The sequence below is a fragment of the Tachypleus tridentatus genome, chromosome 9 (genome assembly GCF_004210375.1).
Source record: "Tachypleus tridentatus isolate NWPU-2018 chromosome 9, ASM421037v1, whole genome shotgun sequence".
NCBI classification, from domain to species: domain Eukaryota; kingdom Metazoa; phylum Arthropoda; class Merostomata; order Xiphosura; family Limulidae; genus Tachypleus; species Tachypleus tridentatus.
This window is the reverse complement of record NC_134833.1, coordinates 124,067,449-124,081,811: the sequence shown is the minus strand read 5'-3', so window position 1 is coordinate 124,081,811 and position 14,363 is coordinate 124,067,449. Positions and strand designations below refer to the sequence as shown.

Sequence of the window (14,363 nt, the reverse complement as noted above, 5' to 3'; positions counted from 1 at the left end):
CATATCATCAGTTAATAGTCTATAACTGAAATTTTCAATTTGTCAAGCATTCTGAAAGTATGTTAAACGGCAATATAATTTTGGACCCCAGACCACAGTCTGGGTAAAAAACAAATCAACGATATTATGAAGTTCACCAGTACTGTCTTAGTGGTTAGCATGAATGTCCCTGGCTCGTGTTCAGTTGCCGCAAAAACCGTGTTTCGAACTTCAGAGCCGTTAAAATGTTGATGGTCACATCGAAATATTCAATCAGAATAGCCCAAGATTAATCGGTGAGTGTTATTCAATTCTAATATATGTGTTAAAAATTAGGATCGGCTAGCAAAAATAGCGCTTTATGGCTTTGCTCGAATGTTCTAAACAAACTATAGGAAGTGAGATTAAATGTATTAATTTTATACATATCATAAGTTATATTACGAGTTTGAATTAAATTCAACCTATTTGCATATTACTGCAGACTGTTGCAACTGTATGGGAAACATATTCTGATTCAATACGATATCTGAAGTTCACATTTTAAAAGTTAACGTTTCGAGAATACCATTCAGTATCAGCACTGATGGTGTGGGGAATAACGTAGTATATAGTTTGATTCGAAATTTTGCATAAAAGGCAAGTGTACTTTTTATCTTCACATTTTGTTTTTCATATTTGAACTGTCTCAAAGAAGGCACATGCCAGTAGTTACATACAGTGGAGCGCCGTTAAGCCGCGGTACTTGGGGGGTCAACCTGCTTAACCGCGGCTTAAACCTTTGTGACTGAAAAGCCGAAGTCGCCAACAGCTCCGCGCCATTGCGTGATCATTATAATATTAATGTATAGACTATTCAGATACAATTGACAAGTGCCGTTTTAACACAAACGACCAATGCATTGCGATGGTTCGCTTTTCCCTGTAAAATTTCGTCTTCCCGTGTTACATGCGGGCCGCCATGTCAATATGATATGCTCACTATTAATTCAGAAACTGAAGTGATTTCTATTGGGTTTGTGACCAATATTTATACAATTCCATAAAAATATCGGATTATCGAATTAAAAATAATGCTTTAATTATGGATCACTTTTTTCACGGATTTACCGCGGATTAACTTTAACGTATGGAGAGGTGTGATTCGGTAACAATGGCGGCCTCCATAAAGCTGACATAGAGAGCGGGAAAGGTAGATTAACGGTCGATTTCTATTGTAATATATTTTATTTATTTCCTAAATTAAAGCAAATCCTTTTTTAAATATCCCCTTGAAGTTATAAAGACAAGGAGAGTGTGAGAAACTTTAAAAAGCCAGGTAGTAGATTTAATACATCAAAAATTTTGGGACAAGACTTGCTACAGCGGCTTAAGTGATTTCGCAGTTTACTGGTCCGCGGCTTAATGGCGCTCCACTGTAGTAAGGCTGAGCTTTGCTTGTGTGGAATTTTACCCGTTTAGGTTGTGGTGACTTTCGATTTTGCCTTGCTATAGTTTTTTAACGTTGTAGTTATAACTGTGTGTTTTCTTTGTTAAGTGGATTATTTTCATTTTTCTACAATCGATATCGCGAGAAACAGATGTAGATTCGGTCTGTTTTGTGTTACACAGTTGCCATGACAACTTTAGATGAAACGTTAAAAAATTCTGATGTCTGTCATACCTCATCTTCTTCTCACATACTGTATACCGCAGTATATTTAGAATCTGAGAACGTAGAGAATCAAAGTAATTTTATTTTCTAAATAAGTTATTCACACGCGTGCAGAATTAAACATTGAATAACTCTGTATATATTATGCTTTAATTAAGATAATTTTGAATCTGTGAAGGATTGTTGCGTGTAAGTACAGTGGGATGCCTTGATCCAGAGACCAAAACGCTCTTAACTTAAATACCCTTGGTTGATTTTTGTGTAGAATAAGAATAAGTGTAAGAAATACAGAAGGACAAGTTTCATGTGAAGTTGATCTCCCAATAATATCTACAAATAAGGAAAACATAATTTATATATTATCATGAGAAAACTGTTTGAATTATCTTTAAATTAACCAAGAACTTAGAAAAGGATATAACCTGTATTTTGTAAAAGACAATATTATAAATCATGTACATTCATTTGTCAGTAAGACGATGGTGACTGATAGCTTTATTAATTAATTTAATTCAGAACAGTCAACAGATGTTCATGAAAACACATAACTATGATTAAAGTGTTAACTGATACAAGTAGAAATAAGCAATTCGTCTTAGAGCAAGAGTATGAAGTTTATTAATCATACCTACTAATATATTTTATATTTACTGTTTTTATTATGTCAAACCTGAGATTTTTTTTTGTAAATAATTAAACCAATTTAGAAGAGGACTTTATTGACTGTGAAGAATTTTGTAGAGTTTGTGTTGTTTGTTTTTTACATTGTCTGGAGAAGTTTTCTGATTTATATATTATGTTTGTAATTAGTCGCAAAGCTACAAAATTCGGTATTTGTTCTCAGACCACCATGGATATCAAACCCTGCTCACTATAGTTGTAAATCCTGAATGCATACCGCTGTGTCACAGAGGGGTCTACTCGAATTACCCAATTTGTATCACTTATTTATTTAATCTTCAACTTAAGTTAAATTTAAAAATATTCAAAACCACAGTGCAGTGGCATGTTCTCAATTGCACATTAGTTCTTTACGTCATGTGTTTCTTTGAATTTTAATTTTTAAAACAATATTTTAAGTTATTAAACATGTAAATTTATTAATTACTAAGTAACATATCCGTGACAATAGATATTTATAACAACCCACATTTTCCCTTATTCTGCAATATTAAAAGTAAATACGAAATTGAAATACTGTTTTGATCTTCTGCAATAGCGGTGACGAAAACAGTTTTAATTGTGAAAACTATCTTCGAAAAATAAAACCAGTTATATTCTTGTCATGCAGTCTAGTGAGGTGTATCCTTAGGAAAACCTAGCTGAAACCCTGATACACTCTATATAGCCATTGTTATTACATAACAAAATACTTATGTTATATAACTGAGATATACCTTATGAAACTAACTGTGTCTAGGTGATTTATTTAATTAATGAAGTGTGTTGTTAAAGCGAGTAAATAGAAGTTAAAGATACCAGCTGGTTTACTTCTGTATAGTTTATAAAGATTTGTATAGGTTGAATTAACTAGATAGATTTTTGTTTTGTTGTTTAAAAAAGGTGAGTAACGATCTTTTAAACTAAGTAACTTTGGGACTAAATAAAATAACTTAATTTCCTTATGTGGAATAAGTCAGATTTTATACTTTATTGTTAGTGTCTAATGTGAAAATGTAGTATAAATGCAAGAAATATCGTACTTACTTAATTAAAAATTTTAAGACATTAAATCAAGATATCGTTAGGCTTAAAGAATTATACATATTTCTGTTATTAATAACTTATATTTTCAGTTTTTTCTCGGCTTCACGTAATCGATACATCACGTAAATCGGATTTAAATACGACTCTCTCAAGATTCAACTGGTTTTTAAGCACCATTCATCTGGGCTTCAAAACCTGCAGCTGTAAGGTATCCTTGGTGAACGGTAAAGCTAGCTCTTATTTCGATGTTTTATTGCATTGTAGAAATATACATGTTATGTTTCAGTTCTTGATATTTAAAGTATGTGGAACACAAGAATTAATCATTTTATCATACAGTTGTGGGAGAGTATTTGACTTCAATACCGACTATCTTTTAATTGAATAATAGGGTTAGGTGTTCAGTTGTAGCGCTCTCACATTTCAAAATGTTAAGTGTGTTCAATGTCTCTTTTTGGAAGTTTAAAAGTCAGTACATTTAATTAACCTTACGAATAAAACCAAAAAAAGGTTTTCAGTTATAGCTAATACTACTTACCGAAATTCTGTGTGATGATTAAACATGTTTTTCGTCATAGTTGCTATTATTTACTAAATTTTTGTGCAATGATTTTTCAAGTATTTCTCATAAGTAAATAAAATGATACAAAATACATTGTTTTAAATTTAATATATAATAAACTAAAAGAAAAACACACTTTTTTGTTTCTCATTTTGTTGAACGACAGTGTTATTTATATTACTTACCTAAATGCTTCAGTAAAGTTTGGTTTGTGTGCCCAAACTGCTGTTAGAAATATCTTCCTTCATGTGAGATACTATATTCTTGTACCTTCTTTCATACGAGATATTATGTTGATACATCTGATTTCAGGCTTGGTATTAATTTAAGACCTCCGACTTTATATGAGGTACTATGTTGATACATTCGCCTTCATGTGAGATACTATATTTGATGGTGTGAAATAATGAAATATTATGACTGAATACACTTAGCTAAGGAATCTAGACAATTATTTATTGCTTAATCATGAGAGTGCTGTTAAAATTATATCTGTAGCTAGATTCAGTTTAAATAAATAAAGGAAAAACAGACAGATCTTACCAATCTGTCGACGATAAGTGAAAACAATCGAGAAGTAAAGAAGGCAAGAAAGACGGGAAACATCAGCAAGATTACTTCTGTTTATGGTGAAAATATATATATAAAATGTGTTGCGATAATTACAAGTGATGACAAACCTCAAGGGTTATTAAAATCTGATTCATGGATAAGAGTTTGTGAACGTATAAACCTGTTCTTCTTTTTAGTACTAAGTATTTTTCAGGATAGGTTTGTATTCATTAAAATCAGTATTGTGCTCTTAATATTAAACTTTCATTTGTTATTAGTTTCTTTATGAGTACATATATATCACAAATACTGTTTATTTACTTTATTATGTCATCGAATATTAAAATTAGACATCATTGACTGAAGCTAGTGATTGGACTTTGAACCTTTAGAAAGGGACAGCAATCATTAGTTGAATTTAGGCTCAGAAAAAAACAATAAAGATTGAAAGTGCACATTTGAATGTCCAGTTTTCCTTGACAAACCTTTTAAGTTATTAAAAAGTGTTTCTTCTTTTATTGTGGTCAATGATTGAAAACCCAACTTCATCGAACAGTTTTTAGTGCACATTTTTTATGTTTATGTTTAAAACTACGAAAACATCTCAACAGTAATGAGGAGAATGAAGTCCAATGTTGGGCTCGGTGTGATTTAATGATTAGCATGTTATATTTTGGATTAGAGGGTCTATGTTGGCATTTGATGACAAACAAACAACTTATTACACATCGCATTTCAGAACTACGTGTGTATCATAGTCGTTATTCTTTTTTCTTTTTTTTTAAATTTCGCGCAAAAGTACATGAGGGCTATCTGCGCTAACCGTTCCTAATTTAACAGTGCCAACGAATAGGAGATCGGCCACACATTATAACGTTCCCAAGGCTAAAAGTTGGGAGCATGTTTGGTAGGACTGGGATTCGAAGCCGCGATCTTCATATTACGATTCGATCGCCTTAACCACCTAGCCAGACCAGGCCCACTTGGGGCAACCAAAATGATAGTGGAGGAAGCTATATACTGACTGTCTGCCTTCCCTCGTGGGAATTTTCAATTTTAAGGTAACGTGAATTAAACACTAATTTCTGAAATCTAATCTTGATTGAAATATATGTTTGACTCTTGAACTACTATTGTTTGACTGTCACTCTTATAACATGCCATCACAGCACCAAAGTGCAGGGCATTATGTCGTTCAGTAGTAACTGGATTCAGGCAAGGACCTTCAGTCCCATAATCTGGATCACTGGTAACGGTTGTCTTCTTCTTTTTTGTGGTTGTAAAAGTGGAAGTTTGCTTAAAGAGGTGAACAATAGGCCGCAAATGCTTTCGTTGTTTAGGCCCGTATTCCTCGGATTCATGGGGTAAGCTAGTTGTTTTTCGGCACGGTTCTCACTCTTTTTGTATGGATGACATACAAGTTAGTTCTTCGAAGAGGCCCATCAAGATGGATTCGCTGTACACTTGAAGAGCTATGACGTGGAGCTCTGAAATTGCAGGTCAGTCTTGAAGTCCTGAGCTATGGGTACGTCACTCCCTAAGTTTTCTTGCATTTCGTTTTATACAGTATGACGTCTTCAGTATGATGGGTCTGTAATGAAGCGATATAATCCATATCGGGTACTAAGACCTGAGGGACTGATTGGTTGTTTTTAATTTTGTGATAACTATCTGTGTCAGCAGTCCCTGACTTTGAAGTGATAGAGTAGAGGGAAAACAACTAATCAATATCAAACACCGCCAACATTTGGAATATTGGTGACGAACAAAATGTTATATTCTTACGTCCTTATGATCATGTTCTTATTCTGTTTGGGTCTTGTGTTTGAGAAGTGGTACTACTGACCACGCTTCGTTCTTTCAGCTGTGTGTGCGTCATAATAATAACAGCCAATTGCACTTTTTCTCCAAGAAAACTCTTCAGACGGTAAATGGTATGGACTGATTACCTTTCCAATGGTTTTTGGTTCAAAATTACGGTCTGTTAAACCTGAATCACTGGGTATCTCCGACATGGCAACTTATCGCATAATGCGCATAATATATCATTTAATTGTACAAAAAACTTATAAAACGTGTATTGTTTTAATAATAATTTCATTCCTATTGTGTATGACAATTTTTAATTGAGTTAAACAATCAACTCGTCTAACCGCTACAAACTTTACAAGAACAACAACTTGAACGAGAAACCCCAAATTTTGTCAGTGGATGATGTTGACTAGCTGCTTTCCAGTGATGTGTCACTATTACATTAGGGACGTCTGTGACAGATAGCTCTGGACTATCTTTGCGCGAATTTCCAATCACACAAAATCTTAGGTTTTGGAGTGAATTGCATGATCCTTAAGTCATGTATGCTCAAATAACAATAGGAATTCAATAATCAAAAGTATATACACTCAGCTTCATTGTTATGACGAAATTTACAGTCCAGTCTCAAATTCTCAGGTACAACTTATCAGAGTGGTGTTTTTTGTTGAATGAAATGATCGACAGGTTCGATAAACAGAAAAGTACAAAAAGAAGTCTGAAAACAGGGAATGTCAAAACCTTGGTGATGTCTAAATATCATGAATTTATGGAAGGTGATAGTACGAGCAACTTGTGTAGCTTTATTATTTTGTTTCTTGTGGTGAAATATTATTATGAAATGTATATGAATAAAGAAGGGGAAACACAAAGAAATTAAGTCAGCCTTCAAAAACATAGTTGTAAAGTGTCATCTAACGAAAATGCACAAGTGTGCAAACTCTCTTTGTTTACCTAAAGGTGTCATAAGAAGTTTGGAACGTTGTTTTTAATAAAAGTTTTAATACCCATACTAACCGTGTTGAAAGACAGTATTACTTCAAGTAGGTTTCTCATGATCATGAAGTACATTCTGTTGAAGACTCCGAAGAAGGAACCTTAAATTTATATAACAGTCTGATGGTAGTAGTAGTAGTTTGGCCAAATTGTCGCTCTATGAAGTTTGAAGCGATTAGAGAAGCTGGATATCTAACACCCCAACTCTCATTGGAAATGGTGCTTCTTTCCTCAAACAGATAATTAAAGTAAAACAATACATAAGGCGCTGAACAATTAAATTTAAATAAAAGAAATAAAAATGTATTGTCCATTGCTGGTACAGCGACAAGTCTAAGGACTTGTAACGCTAAAATCAGTGGTTCGATTCCCTTCGGTGGACTCAGTAGATAGCCCGATGTGGCTTTACTATAAGAAAAACAAACAAACATTATCTGCCGTGTTTGACTTTACTCTGCATTGTTAAAAATGTTTACTTTGGCTCCATTAGTGACTAAAGTTTCGAGAAATTTCTAGTCTGTGTACCTGAAGTAAGAAGTAATTGATTTGAGAAAGATTATTGTTAAGGGTGAAACAGAATATCGATAAAACTTCAAGTGAAAGTATGTTATAATGTCTGACCTACAAGATGAAATATTTTTTAAATCACTCCTTCTGCTGTGGCTATTTATAAGAAATTGAAGGTAGTGGAACTGCTTTTTTATCTTTTACTGCTTTATTCAGTTACATCTACAGGAAAATAAGAAAATAGTACCACAGAAACATAAGTCAAACTAAATGGTGACAGACGTGTACAGAGAGGTGGCTAGTTTAATGTTTTTACGCCTTCTGTTTTCGTGCCTTATACTTGGGTTATTGTCTCATTTGCTTCAGTTTTATTTGATTTAGTACTGCATTATTTGTGTGTTTTGTAATATTTTTATAAGTGTTTCTCACGGAACCTTTTCTGAGCCGTAATTTGTTTGGCTTCAAATAACTTGCTGTTAAAAAAAAATGTCCTTTGTATGTGAGTACGTTTTGAAATTTATCATACCAAAGAAAAATTTTAGAAAGGAATGCCACTGTAGAAATACCACCGTTTACAGATTACATGCAACCTATAAGAGTTATTGGACATGTATGTATAGCCTTGTGATTATGTAATAATATGAATAGATCTGAAGCTGAGAATTACTTAGGGGATAAAAACAAAGGTGCCTGGTCTTAAATGTGATTTGAGACCGGACACCCTTATTTTTATCCCCATAACCAGCAAAAAAAATTCAAATATGCCATTTTTAGACTCAACAATGCAGATCACAGTTGTATTCTTCTTATTTTTTTCATTAATCCTATCCTGACGTCATAATGCCCCTACCCGGCTCGGCCAACTGGCGATATTTGTTTATGAGACGAACGAGCAATCCGAGACAGAAACACAGAGACAACGACGACAAACTTTTAGGTGTAATTCAGCTATTTTGTAACTATAAATTAAGATCAGTATGTGTTCTATTCTTCTTCTTCATGTGTCAACTCTGCGGCAGACATCGACGACCATGGCATGCCAGACCTCTCTGTTGTCAGTCCTCCTTATCAACTCGGCGTTGCTCATTGAGTTCTTGGTGACATAGTTATTGAGGCTGTCGATATATTTAGTTATTTGACACCCTCTGCTTTTCCTTCCTTCTATTTTTCCACATAGCATCTGTTTCTCTATCCCATTCTTCCTGCAGATGTGTCCTAGAAATTCCATTTGTCTCTTTCTTATAGTTTTCATGAGGGACCTTTTGTATCCTGTCAGTTCCATGACTTCCACATTTGTTTTTTCTTTCAGTCCATGATATTTTTAGCATCCTTCTGAGGAACCACATTTCAGCAGCTTCTAATCTCTTCTCTGTATTTTTGTTCAGTGTCCAGCTCTCACAGCCATATAAGAGAACAGACCATACATATGATTTCAAGGTGTTAATTTTAGTAACATTTGTTATGTTCCTGTTTGTGAATATGGACTTCATTTTATTGAAAGTATCCTTGGACATTGCAATTTTTTTCTTTATTTCTGTGTCACTCTTTGCATTTGATGTTATGGCCAAATATTTGAAGCTTTCGACTTGTTTTATTCTCACGTCCTTGCCGGTTATTCTACATGTGGGTGTAATTGATTGTTTTGAGATAACCATGCACTCTGTTTTCTTTGCATTTAACTGCAAGCCTTTTTCTTCACTCTCGTCTACTGTTGTTGTGAGAAGAGTCTGTAGATTGCGTTCGGAGTCCGCAATGAGGACTGTGTCATCAGCGTAGCGCAAGTTGTTGATATTGCATCCGCCTACTTTGACTCCCTGATGTTCATTGATGTTTCGTAGGATTATTTCGCTGTATAAGTTAAAAAGATCTGGTGAAAATACACATCCCTGCCTCACTCCTCTTTCAATTGGTCTATATTCACTCAATTCATTTTCAATTTTGATAGCTGCCATTTGCTGCCAGTAAAGGTTTCTAAGGATTCTTAGATCTTTAGCATCGATGTTCAGGTCTGACAACATGTCGAATAGGTCACCATGTCTCACTTTGTCAAAGGCTTTAGAATAATCGATAAAACATAGGTATAAATCCTTTTGTACTTCCAGTGATCTTTCCATAAGCATGTTTAGAGCGAAAATTGCATTTCGAGCGCCTTTGTGTTCTATTACATTTCTAAAAAGCTGGGAAAACAATCGAATGATCGGAGCAGTCTAAAGACGACAATTCGACTTTTTAGCGAAATTACGTAAGACTTCGACATGTACGACAACAAGTCTTAACATTGTTATGTATACACCATACTACTAGTAGCAGTACAGTACTGTGGTACCGTGGTCGTACGAAGATACTGTAAAGAACTGACAAATCAACAAAATTAATTTAGGATTGTCTGGAAAGGTGCATGAATTGAGCAAGTTCATGTGAGCAAGGTTAATACTGAGTATTAGGCTTAACGTTAGTGGCCTCAGTTGCAATGTATTAGCATTAGGCCTAACAATAGCGTTGTTATCTGATAAATGAGTGACAATAACGTCAGGCTTAAATATTGTAACTAGCAAAAGATTTTAGAAGAAAATAAGTTTGACACACATGTGCCCTGTACAGCCCATTCATTAAATCTGATAGGCCGAGGTTCTGTTGACTGCTGTCAAGTCGCAGCTAATTTTTTTCTCTATGATGCATTTGCTTTATACATTTTTGTCAGCCTCAAGTAGCCAGTGGAAAATTCTTAAAACTTGTCTTGGAAATAAAAGTGTGTTAAAATTCCTCTCATCCCAGATGGGAGACACATGCTATGGCAACAACAGCAATTTTGAAGTCTTTCTTCCAGATTTTGGAAGCTTTATAATGTCTAGTTGAAAACCAGTCACCAAAGTAGTATTTTATAATTATTCTACTTCAAAATATACCTGAAATGTAACATTTAAAATATTGTGTTCCTGATTACGTTTTACCGATTTGTATTATAAATATATCAGAGTTTAAATACCTTATAGTTTTACCAGCAGTATTTCTATACTATTGTACACGTACTTTAAGTTGTATTATCAACAGGACAACAGAGATAGTGTTTATTATTGTGATAATCAATTTTGTCTGTCTTGAAAATGCGTGTTTTAAATCATACTCTTTAAATATGCGCGCACGCACTTAACTAATGCAAGCAAAAGGCGAGTATAAATATAATTTCGTATACATTTTGTACGATGTATTAACATTTTTTGAAAAGGTCTAACGTAAGATAGTAAAATAGCATAAGTTTGCCTGTTGATAGTATTACGAAGGATAAACTTTGTCCTCAGTAAACGAAAGTAAAAAACGAACAAAACTTAGTGTTAACTTATCCAACGAATATAGGCCGTATTTATTAAATAAAGGCTTAAGTCCTGTTACACGAAACACAAGCAGACGTGCATTTTTAGGTATGTGCAATTAGAAATATTTTGTATTATTCTAAAAATCCAGTAATTTTAAAATGTTCATATTAATATTTAATGTGATGTTAACAAAAGTACCGTTTTACTATTAGGGTGAAACAATGTTGGGAAAGTGTTAAAATATATTTAAATAAAACCTCCTAGATTTAAAAATATATTAACGGGTGAAAGATACTAGACCTAAAGAATAGGCTAAGCATGACCAGGTGGTTAAGGCGCTCGACTCTAAATGTGAGTATCCCGGGTTCGAATCCCCGTCGCATCAAACATGCTCGCCCTTTCAGTCAGAATGTCATTATAATGTGACGGTCAATCCCACTATTCGTTGGTGAAATAGTAGTCCAAGAGTTGGCGATGGGTGGTGGTGACTAGCTGTCCCCCCTTGTCTTACATTGGTAAATTAAGGATGATTATGGCAGATAGCCCTCATGTAGCTTTGCGCGAACTTTGAAAATAAACTTAAAAAATAGTAAACCTAGTTTTAAGTACTGAAACAAGACTTCGAAAATTTTCTGTTTCAAGAGTAAATAAATCCAAGTTTAGGAGTAACAAATATTTTTATTCGCTTTTCAGGTCACATGCCACATTGTGTTCTAGTCTGCAGATTGCCTAATTCTTTTCGTGATTCATGACAGTCACACGTTTTACTACTTCACAACAGTACGAATTGCAGTGTTAAGCATCCAATGTATGACGTCATTTTGGTGTCTTCTGGGTGATATATGACACGTTACTGTATTATCTGTATAGTTCGTAACCCGGATGAGATAATAAAACATTGAGTTTACTCACTGGGATGATGAAAGTTGGTGAACAAAGTTTAAAGGTTGATGGAATTAATGTTAAACAGAAACACATAAGAGAAGTAAACGACTTAGTAATAAAAAACAAAAAATAAATATAAAAAGTACGTTGATCATTGTTGACCCGCTATCTGTTGGTGAGTTGAAACGTAACAATTCTCTTTTTATCATCAGACTGAACAATACACTATCATAATAAATACTAATTGTCATTAGATACCTGATTCAAGTGTCACTAGAATACATTAATATCGTTGTACCGTTATACCCTTTCCTCTCTGACACGTTTACGTTCCACCTTTTATGTTCTCCTCATATTCAATTCTATTTCTATTCTTTCAGATATTAAAGATAATAGAACGAAAACGAACTGCTTTTATCGACTTAGCTATTATACCTGATAAATCGTCAGGTTCACAAAGAAAGAGGTAACTGACCGGAAGCTGACCACATGTTTGAAAGGGGTTGTGTAACTGTGTGTCGAAATGTAGAGGGCGGTATTAGATGTTTGAATATATAATTTTATTTATTATATTAATATAGGTATAAAGGCGTTCCTTTATATTGGTTTATTTTGGGTTTAAGTTGTTGTATAAGTAAGGCTTCTTTAATTTTACGTTTGTTTATGTTTGTTTCTTTATTTAGTATTTGAGTGTTTTCTATGGTTATGTTGTGTTTATTTGACTTGCAGTGTTCGAAAACGTGTGAAGGTGACTTTTTTATGTTCTTTGAATCTGGTTTCCATTTTTCTACTTGTTTCTCCAAAATAGAAGTCGTGGCAGTTATCACATTGTATTTTATAAATAATGTTGGTGTGGTGTTTGTCAGTGTAGTTTTTACATAGTATAGACCTCAGTTTTGTGCCGGGTTTTTGAATAAATTTGGTATTAATTGGAATGTCATATTTTGTTACTAATTTTTGCCAAATGTTGGTTATTTGTTTGCTGATGTCGGGAATATATGGTATACAGCAGTATATGGTTTCGTGGTTTTTTGATTCGTGAGCTGTATTTACTTTAGTTGGTTGATTTTGCTTTCTGTCTAGGTGTGTGCGTATAATGTTTTCTACGGTTTGTGGAGGAAACTTATTGATGTTGGTGAAGTATTGTTTTAATTTGTCTAATTCATCGTTAATTTTATCTGGTGAGCATAGTTTTATGGCTGTGTTTATTTGGTTTCTTAGTATGTTGAGTTTTTGTTTTGTTTCATGTGCTGAGTCCCAAGGAATGTATAGTCCAGTATGGGTGATTTTTCGGTGGATTTCTGTTTGAAATTGTGTATCAGTTCTTGTAATTTTGAGGTTAAGAAATGATATTTGATTGTTTTCTTCCTGTTCACATGTGAAGTTGATGTTGGGATGTATAGAGTTAATGTGATTGAAAAAATTAAGTATGTGTTCTGTAGATTTGAATCCCGCAACCGTGTCATCTACATATCTATACCAGTATAGTGGTGGATGTAATGCTGTGTTAATTGCTTGTGTTTCAACTTGTGTCATAAAAATATTGGCTAGAACTGGTGATACTGGGTTGCCCATGCTTAGGCCGTTTGTTTGTATATAGTTTTGGTTGTTGAACATGAAGTTTGTCTTTATCGTGGTGAATTCTATGAGGGTTGCTAACTGGTTACTGGGAATTTCTATAGTTGGGTTAGGGTCTCGGATATAGAGTTCTAAGGCTATCTTGCAGGCTTCAGTGGTTGGAACTTCTGTAAAGAGGGATATAACATCGAAACTGGCCATTAAGGCTTTATGATTAAGTTGATTTAGATTAGACTTGAAATTAAAAGAGTTTTTGATAAATGAGCTGGCTGATGTTACATATTTGGAGAATGCCCATGCTATGTATTTACCAAGGTTGTAATTAAACGATTCATATGTTGACATTATTGGTCGTAATGGACAATCTGGTTTATGAGGTTTGGGGATGCCGTATATTTGCGGTGTGCGTGAGTCGGTTTTACGTAGGTAGGAATAAAGTGTTTGTGAAATTGTGTTGGCTTTTTTCATTTGTAGTAGTAATTTGTTCAGTTGCGTCTCGTGTGTCTTTGTTGGATTTGTGTGTATTGGTTTAAATTTGTTCGTGTCTGATAGGATGTTATTCATTTTTTGGATGTATTCATTCGTGTTCATTATGACTATAGCGTTACCTTTATCTGCTTTTAGAATTTTTATGTTTTTGTCTTGTTTTAGGTTTTTTATGCAATTAATGTCTCTTTTTTGTAAGAGACATTAATACCGCCTAATACCGCCCTCTACATTTCGACACACAGTTACACAACCCCTTTCAAACATGTGGTCAGCTTCCGGTCAGTTACCTCTTTCTTTGTGAACCTGACGATGACCGAAGAAGGTCGAA

At 34.1% G+C, this 14,363-nt stretch overlaps 1 protein-coding gene across 5 annotated transcripts in view; it reads left to right on the top strand.

Annotated features, from left to right (window-relative positions):
- The first annotated feature begins 1,063 nt into the window (after positions 1 to 1,063).
- LOC143226265 (uncharacterized) overlaps positions 1,064 to 14,363 on the top strand; it is a 69,934-nt gene continuing 56,634 nt past the window's right edge. Inside the window, exons 1-2 of one of the 5 annotated variants that reach the window (XR_013014477.1) lie at positions 1,064 to 1,171; positions 3,430 to 3,564. The gene's annotated coding sequence lies outside the window, so the exon portion shown is untranslated. The remainder of the gene's footprint in view (positions 1,172 to 3,429; positions 3,565 to 14,363) is intronic. The other 4 variants (XR_013014475.1, XR_013014476.1, XM_076457018.1 and 1 more) reach the window with 4 other exon arrangements.